The 8,975-nt window shown below is 41.3% G+C and overlaps 1 protein-coding gene across 1 annotated transcript in view; it reads left to right on the forward strand.

Moving 5' to 3' along the window:
- The first annotated feature begins 7,087 nt into the window (after window positions 1-7,087).
- PRR5L (proline rich 5 like) overlaps window positions 7,088-8,975 on the forward strand; it is a 50,713-nt gene continuing 48,825 nt past the window's right edge. Inside the window, exons 1-2 of the mRNA XM_085321872.1 lie at window positions 7,088-7,107; window positions 7,275-7,408. The gene's annotated coding sequence lies outside the window, so the exon portion shown is untranslated. The remainder of the gene's footprint in view (window positions 7,108-7,274; window positions 7,409-8,975) is intronic.

The following is an 8,975-nucleotide window of genomic DNA, read 5'->3' on the forward strand; positions in this document are numbered from 1 at the left end:
AGATGCAGCCTAATATGGAGCTGTTCCGTACAGTACATTCCCCAGCTGCAGGGGAGCAACACAGCCCCTGGYCCCTTGCATGTGTGCCCCACTTCACAGACCTCCCAGTCTGCGATGTAATGCCTTACTGATATTTCATTAAAGTCATTTTTTTGACAGTTCAAGACTGCAACTTTCCTTAGAGTTGAACTCATCAGATGCACTTTCTGTTGCAGATAGAGGATGTGAGAGAGGACACATGCTCAGGGCATGGTGCAGTCAGCTCCAGTGAGTGATAATCCAGATTAAATTACTGTTTAATTGGGATTTTCTTTGCCATTTTGATTTCACGTTTTTCAGCAAGGTGTGAAATTGGTGGAAAAGGGAGGGAGGGAGGGAAGGAAGAAGAAAGAGAGGTTGTTTTATTTGTCGAATTTTTGGTTGCCCTGAGTGTTGGCCTATGTCTGTTCTAGTGAGTTGGCTTTATACACACACATGTAAAGTCTTGGATTTCCTTTATGAATGGCTGAAATTCCAGTCTTGCCTGGCATGAGGGTAAGCTCCACATAAGTAACAGTCTCTGTGGAGAGTTACTGAAAATAAATCAAAATTCTGAGGGGATAAAAAAAACCCTTGGGCTGAGAATTGGAGATGTGACAAACTGCTTTGCCCAGCTGCATACTAGCACAGTTAGGATGTTACTGTTTTCCACACAAATACAGTCCTAGACATAGATTCCACAGCTGGTATTCAAACCCACACGTTAGCTCTGTGATGGGAGTGTGTCTGTGCATACAAACTTTCAGCCACCTACAATATYGCTCATAGCCAGTATGAACACATGCATATGAGACTCTATAGTTAAATAAATTTATTCTGGAAAGTTGAGGCTGAATTTCACAAGTGCACAGGCCGTACTAGCTTGCAAAGACTCATCACGTGCAGAAGATTGCTACATAGTCTGCACCCTTCATTTAAGCAAAGTAGAATTCTTATCTCACATCCTTTCCCTCCCAAAACACTATCTTGACTACACTGCCATAATTTATGATGCCTTTGTGCTACAGAAGGACTATCTGATAACAACAGATAATTTGGGATCCAAGGCATCTGATAAAATGAAAAAATTCCCTATGGAGCCATTCTTCATTTTACCATCCATATAACTCTCACAAGTCATGAATACTCTGGATATATGCATCTTAATCTTACTCTTTGTATTCAAATGCAGTCTCAATTCTAAATCCTCCTAGTTGTGCACAAGTCTTCTCAGCCTCTTTACTCCAATCTTACTCTATAGCCTAAAACTTTTCCAAAGTGACATCACTTCTATGCTAGATTAGATMATCTATTCAAGTAGTTTAACTGGCCAAGGAAGAGGGTTATAGTTACCTAGTTGTAACATACTAATTCTGCCAGTCCTTCTATTTAGATAAGCTCTGAGTGGCTGAGGGTTCCCACCTCACCCTGATCTTTCCCCTAATAGCACAACCTCCTTTACTGGACAGATAGAGGAAAGAGTTCTGAGTATGGAAAGTATGTTTCCGCCTTGATTTGAATGAGGTGGCAATGAATACCTGTGGTGCTTGTGCACTCCTTCTAACCCCGATTTTCATTTTTTTCAGTAACAATTGCCAGTTGCACATAGCGGCATTTATATTAGCATGTAAATGTCCAAGTAAGATCCTTTAATTACTGAAACTGAAGGCATCTTCAGGTTTGGCTTGCCTTTAGCACTTTTAAGTCTGGAAGAAATGACCTGGCATTTAGAAGGAGAAGAAGGAGAAGGAGCAGAATGACAGTAGAAGACAGGAGCAGAAAAATTAAATAAGCAGTGAACTAGAAGCCACTAAATTCAAACTATGTCATGTAGCTATGTTATGTAGTTATTCCCTCTCTTAAGGAAGGGCCAGTCATCCCTGGAAGATAAGGCTAATTTGTCAGTGAGTATGCCAACTTGGTGGCATATGCCACAAGATAACAAATGGGCACTCTGCTGAGAGTGGAAAAGGCATGTCGGCTCATCACCCTACCAACTGTGGGAAGGCTAAGAGGTCTTAAGTCTCTCCCATGTTTTTTATGAATATAAATATTCACATACACAGCCACTGTGGTCATTTATAGTGTGACACATGATTTCTTTTTGGCCTCTGACTAAACTTTTTCTTGTGCCAGTCAGCTCAGGAGGGGAATGTGTCTTTCTGCTCTATCTCCACACATTCATTGACTTAGCTGGCTCTGAGAGCTACATCCAAGCAAAGTGATGGTGCTGAATGTAGATAGGCATTTTAAAGAAGAAAATCTGGTTTCTGACTAAGAAAGGTCTACCCCCAGCAGTGGGTTTCACTGCGTCAGAATGCTTCTGTTTCAGCTGTTTTGCAGCCGCAGAGCACAGCATGGTCAGTAAGTGAGATGTGGGAATTAAAAGAACACAAAACCAAAACCCAGCAAGTGAATCACTGTAATAAAAGAAGACAACTTAGGAGTCTCTTGTAATTAGGACTGTGTGATTTGGCATCAATTCACCAATAAAAGTCATCTAGCACCTAGTGATTCACTTGTTCTGCCATAAGAAATTTGTCTCATACCACATGCATTCTTTCTTTTGTTTCTACAGCTCTGCAAAAGCTGTTGCTAATAGAGAGCTAACATCTGAAATATCAGACCTCTTCACAGCTGGTAAGTGAGCCAATGGTYACTTTGCCAAAATTACCTACTCTGCTGACCTCTTTGCTGGCACTGCCTAAAGATCCTATATGACCTGAAGGACAGCCCCATAACAGCAGGTTAATGTATCTAGTGGACTCAAAACAGAGAGTTTCATTGCTGCTTCCTGTGGTTTTGCTCACACTAAGGGTACACCACAGGTTGTGAGTTCCCTTGGACTTGTAGGCTGGTATCTTTCACCAGCGCTGATTAATTTTACAAGGAAAAGCTTGGTCTGCCCTGAGTAAAACTGTGATATGAGAATTCCATAAATGGTTCTCAGGCAGACAGGCACAGACACTAATAAGAGCCTGGATGTTCTTTGCCAGATTTTTTGAGAAGACAGGGGAATRAGAAAGTGTGCATGGTAGTAGTTACCTTCTTTAGCTGAGGGCTATCATACTTGTACGCCACAGAGATCTCTGTGGCCTTATCCTATGTTTTGATGAAACTGTGGCAAACAGGCCTAAAAGAAGTATGGCTGTGGGAGGCAACTTCTTGCTTTTGATCTCAAAAGTGAACATGTCCTTGATTCACATGGAAATGGTCCAACTATCTATCTTTATGCAATTCCATCAGCAGAACCCAGTCAAGYTGAGCTACCAGCAGGGAGCAAGGGAGATACCATTTTTTTAAGCCAACTCATTTTCCTGAACCAATTTGCTGTACGGTCACATGGATATCTGGTGATACAAAGGAGGGATAATGCTGGGCAAAACTAATGACCTTGACCAATGTGAGTGTGAGATGACCTTTTTCAGTACTGATTACAGCTAATGATCGTGAAATAATGATGTGGGAAACTGCAGTAAGAGAAAGACAGGCTGAGAGCAGTGATGGTAAGTAAAGAAGGAGAAGCCAACTGATGGATGGAAGGTAAGAGATCACAGTCAAAGCGAGAGGCGAAGGCAATATTTGTAGCACTGTTCTGGATGGGTATGAGTGAAGACTGCATTTTCCAAAGCCAGAGGAAAGGATATCACATTAATTTTGGCAAGAAGTGACAAAAGTCTGGCTGAGGAGTATTTCTCTGTGAATGAATAAGAACTTTATTTGAAAGAAGCCACACAGAAAGYATCTGGAAAATTCAGACATAGCCTGAATATGAAGACCTAGAGAAAGAAAGGTCTGAGTTAAAAACAAAGCCCAAATTATCGGGTGGGCAATAGGCAGGTAGGTCATATGAGCATATATGCAATAACTAAAACAGAAGTAGCAAGCTATCTCTGAGAGCAAAAATTACAATTTGTATTTCAACTATGTTGAATTGACGTCTGGAACATCTATGAAATCATGATAGAAAAGCAGTCMATGACTTCTATTTGAAAAGGAAGAGATAAGACTGGACTAGGGAGTAGAACTATGCATTGGTATATAAACTTTTATTTGCAGATGAAATTACCTGGAGACAAGGTGAAGGAAAAGAAAAGTGACCAAGGAAAAAAGCTTTGTTGAATACCCTCCAGGAAGCTGAAGGAGGATACACTGAAGAAGCAGTTAAGGAGGTAGAAGAGCAAGAGGACTATCAGGGAAGAAAAGGCCAAAAAGATTTTACAAGAGCACAGCAATGTGTTTCAGAAATGGCTGATTGTCAGAGAAGAGGGACTGAAATGTGCTCGTTAGTAACTCTGACACAGCACTCAAATGCTCAGAGTATAGAAACTGGCTTTAGGATGGATTAATAGGATCCCAAATAATGAATTTAAACATTCAGTTTACTGACCTTGTGGGTGAAAGGTAAGAGGGAGATGGAACAGACTGAGAAGGTGGAGGCACGAATAAAATCAGGAGTGGGATGGGAGTGATTAAAGCAGGAGGATGGAAGCAAAGGGTCTGTTCTGCTGCTTGGGGCTGCTTTGTGTCCTTTGGAAATTTACATTACGGTTTCCAGCAGAGGTCAATATAAGGACGGTCCGTTGCCGCTGGCTTTACTTGACTATGATTTGTGGTGTGACTGTAAAGTATCACACACAAACATTCTTTAGTTCTTTTCTTCATTTAGCTCTTCTCTCCCTGAGGGCTAGTTTGTTTGTCTTCTCCCTCAGAGGTTTGCCACTGACATGCCAAACACTGCTCTATGGAGGAGGAAGCTTTAGAGACACAGAAATTAGAGATGGAAAATTCCTCTGTAAAAGATCAACTAGCCCACTGTGCTTGGTAGGCCAAGCATAAACACTAGCATTGTGCTTATTTAAAATACCTCAAAAAGTATTCCAGAGCAACTATTCCACCAGGTAGTGGATCTTACACCTAAGCTGATGTAGCAGTACTCCTAATCTGCACCTTCTTTTCCCCTTCCACACAATTATAGTGCTTTCAGTTCTTCCTGCAAGACTAAATAGTTCCTCTCTCATGATGCTTTATCCCATTTCGATTTTTTTATAGCTTTGTGTCCTATACCCCATGCATAGCACAACCAGCTGTATTTAGGTCTTTCAATTCATGCAGTGAATCTCCAAGTCAATCCTCATCACTTCTGCTGTTTTTAAATGGACTTCTTTATACTTGCTGATGTCTTTTTGATGAGAAGAGGCTAAGGACTGAATGCAATATTCCAGGGGGTTTATACTACAGTAGGACTAACCAGAGGCTTTTGTTACAATTTCTGTTTATGAAGTATACTATGCCATTGTTTTTTTGTTTCTGCTTTTTACTCTCCATCATCTTAAATTACAGACATGTCTAGTTTACTGTCTGCTCTCCTGCTATTTTAGGTCTCTTTCAGTGTTACAGCTTCTGAGAATCCTCCTTCCCAATGAATAGCTATGATTTGAATTATTTTTCACCAGATCTAATATAGTTGCATTTTYCCCTTTGAATTACATTTTCTTTCCTGAATCTCATTTGTGCCAGAGCTTTGACTTGTAAAATGGATAGAATAAAGTACCCTCAACCACAGCTTTGAGATATTTCCCTCCCTTCCACTCCCTAGTCTTGAAACTACAAAAATGAATATGAAAGAGAATAAAACAAACTGCAGGAGTTGTTTAAGCTTCACAATATCTATTTGAGATAGGGAAGTGTCTCTGTACAGCCTCTAGAGAAAAATCACTGAGTTGTTAAGTTATTTGCACAAAGTCACTCTGAGCACTGTCAAACTCACTGTTCTCACTTCAGCTGAACTGGGAYATAAAGTTACTTTTCCCAGCTTATCCCCAACTATCTGCCCCATACTCCTTGCTAGCATATCTAAGTTAACTTCAAGTATAGCTACTCCCTAACCTATTTCTGTCAAAATCATGCACTTTAGTTTAAGCCAGGTTTTTATTGCTTGCTTGCTTGCTTTCTCTTTCTCTACTTCTGTTTCTCTCCCTCTTTTTTTGCTCCTTTGACAAATGTAGCAACAACATACCACTCTAGCAGATGGAAATGGACCGAGATCTTTGGTGGATGGGATAAGAATATACCGAAGGATGGTCACCTCTTAAGCTGGTTCAGTTGCTGTCCTCAGCCTCAGAAAATTAGTGCCAGTTAGGAGGGCTCTTCAGACATGATGATTTTCCCCATTGCCCTGTTAGACCGCACTGCGGGACTTTCTCCAGAACTCATTTCTGGGAAGCGTATGATGCTGAAGACCTGTTGGATCACACAGACAGMATGAAGGTTATATACTATGGATTCATCCCATCATCAAATGCATTGTAAAGCAAAGCAATAAAAGGTCACATCTGTTAGTCACAACTCTTGTGGTTTGGCTCTCATTGAACACCACGCTGTGTGAGAGTGGGACGTGTGTGTGCTCAAAGCTGTCTTGCTATAGAGCGTGCTGCAGAGAGGATATGTGGTGTCAAGAGAGGGTGTCAAAAACAAAATTAAGTCTGTAGCTATTTCTCACATATCTGTTTATCGTATAAACATCTGTAGCAACATCTTTGATGCTGTTAATTTGCTTGCTTCTCAGTTACGATGATGCTGTAGACTTGAACAAGGTCAAAGAGGAGTCAATTCATCTGACACAGAGYAAATGGCAGTCTATGCACCATGTATTTGCTTCAGTGCTAAGCATGATTTGTCTGTTTTTGAGACATAAGAGCTTTWTTTGGAAACCATATTCTTTTCTTTTTTCTCTAACCAAAGCCAAAAAAAAAATGGAGCTACTAAAGGTCATTTTCCTCATTTGTCAATCTAAACATAACTCTTCCCAGATCTCTTTCACTGCAGCTCTATGTCAGTCATRTGTCAGCTTTAGAGCAGGATTTATCTTACCTAACTATGAAAATTAGGTGTGTTGTTTAGGGTAGTTCCTTTGATAAACAGCTGAGGCACAGAGATATTTCCAGAAGGCAATTCTTCTTACTCTAACATAGCTGTCTAATCTAGGTGAGATGAATTACCTCAGGACATGCAGGTCTCTCCCCACTAAAGTAGAAGTCCAGATAGGTAGATCACAGGAGGTGCATAACCACAGAGAGCTACAGTTAGGTAAGATGAATCCCACTCTGAGTTTTTTATCTTTCCCTTCTGGGCTATTATCTCTAATCTTCTTTCTTGTCTGTCTTTGCTGAATATTGAAGTCCTCCCAGTCCTTATGCTCCTGCAGAAGATAACTGGGGGCCCTCACAGTGACAAGGGCTCTTTCCTTTCCACAGAGGCCTCACTCATTCCTAGTAAGACAGCCAAAGAAGACTTCCTCGCTTCATCACGGAGTGGTGGCGGGACATCTTTTCCACTGTTTTCTCCCTCTTTCCTCACAAGTGGAGTCCAGACATATAACACGGTAATGGTAAGTCTGTGTCATGGCAACGTCCCCCAGAGATAGTCTTGAAGTTTGTACCCACAGGTAAGACTAACAGCTTTCCCCTTGTAAACCTGGTACCCTAGAAATCTGCAGATTCATATATTTGTCCCAACAGCAGTAACATCTGAAATATATTTTAAAGTTTTGATTTATAATTATGTGAGTTAAAATTTGGCAAATGATGCAGGCTTGGTTGTTGGGTTTTGTTTTTTATTTTTTAATTGAACTTGAGAATTTATTATGTTCACATAATTCCGGAAGCTGAGATCGAGCCAGGAGTCTAACCATTCTCATCTGAGTATTTGTCCCTCTCACAACTTCCCTGAGGTTTTTTTGCAGTATTTCTTTCAAATAGAGCACATCAGGCCAGGCCTGTCAAATCACCATTCTCTTCTTCTGCAAGTTGTTTCCTATCTTTGCTGGCTCACGGAGAACGGTTCAACTAYGAGGAACAACATACGTGCTTCTCCAGTCAATACACGCAGAGCAGTGTTCTCTTCACAGCTCTATCAGGTCTTGCAAGGAGCCACAGACTGGAGACCACTGCTCAGGATCCACTTCTGCAATGTTGCTTTAGAAAAATGAGTAAGTAGTTGTTGGTTTGAAAAGCAAATGAAGGGTGAAAGACAATGTATCTGCTTTTGATTGTTAGAGAATCAACAGATGTATTGAAACTCTTATGTGCTGCGTAAGTTTCAACTGCCCATCAAATGGCACATCACTCTTGGACAGGAAACATATTTTTGTATATGTTTGGACAGCTTCCAATAAAATCCTGTCTGCTAGCTCCAGGTACTGATTTCATGTTTATAAAAATAAATCTGATTATAGTCCTAGTAGCAGCAATGAGCAGTAGGTAAGGTTCACAGTACTGCAGTGGGTCTTTGTTTTACACATTTGTAGATGGAAAAGGCAGAACAGAGACATTAGGATGCTATTCCTGCAAATACCAACAGCACCTCTTGTCATCTGATCTTGCTTTAGATATCTCCAGAAAAAAACAAGACCTTAGAGGACTCGAGCAAGGGCTGATGGATGGCGATCCTAGTTCCAGAGCAGCATGAGCTTTTCTGATTGTAAAATCTGATGTAACTCAGTTGTAAAGTTTTAAGTTTTCTCAGCAACTAGTGCTTTGGGAGAGCCAGTGTCAGCAGTACAAGTGCGTTAATTCATAAAAGCCTCTTTGGTAGTTAGCAAAAATGAGACTGTTTTACAAAGTTGGTATGGTTCCYTCGAAAGTTTAAAAATCTCAGTACCTTAAATTACTGAGCAGCTCTCCAGAASTCAGCGCGACTATCTGAGCACACTTTGCACGTGAACGCTCGCTGGTTGCATCTAATTGTAGCTTTTTAAACCTCCYTCAGGACCCTGAATTACACCCCAGTTTTTCGGCAGTTTCCTGCCCTATACCTGCAGCTGAACGGGGCGAGCTGCGCGGGGCTGCGGCTGCCACAAGCACCTCGGTCGGTACGGCCGAAATAAACCAAGCCCTCGCTCGGAGCGGCACGTCCCCTCCTCCGGCCGCGCCCCGTCACTCGCGGCTGAGGCCGGG

This window comes from Rhea americana, unplaced genomic scaffold, assembly GCF_003343005.1.
Source record: "Rhea americana isolate MKP2758 unplaced genomic scaffold, rheAme1 scaffold_72, whole genome shotgun sequence".
Lineage (NCBI taxonomy): Eukaryota > Metazoa > Chordata > Aves > Rheiformes > Rheidae > Rhea > Rhea americana.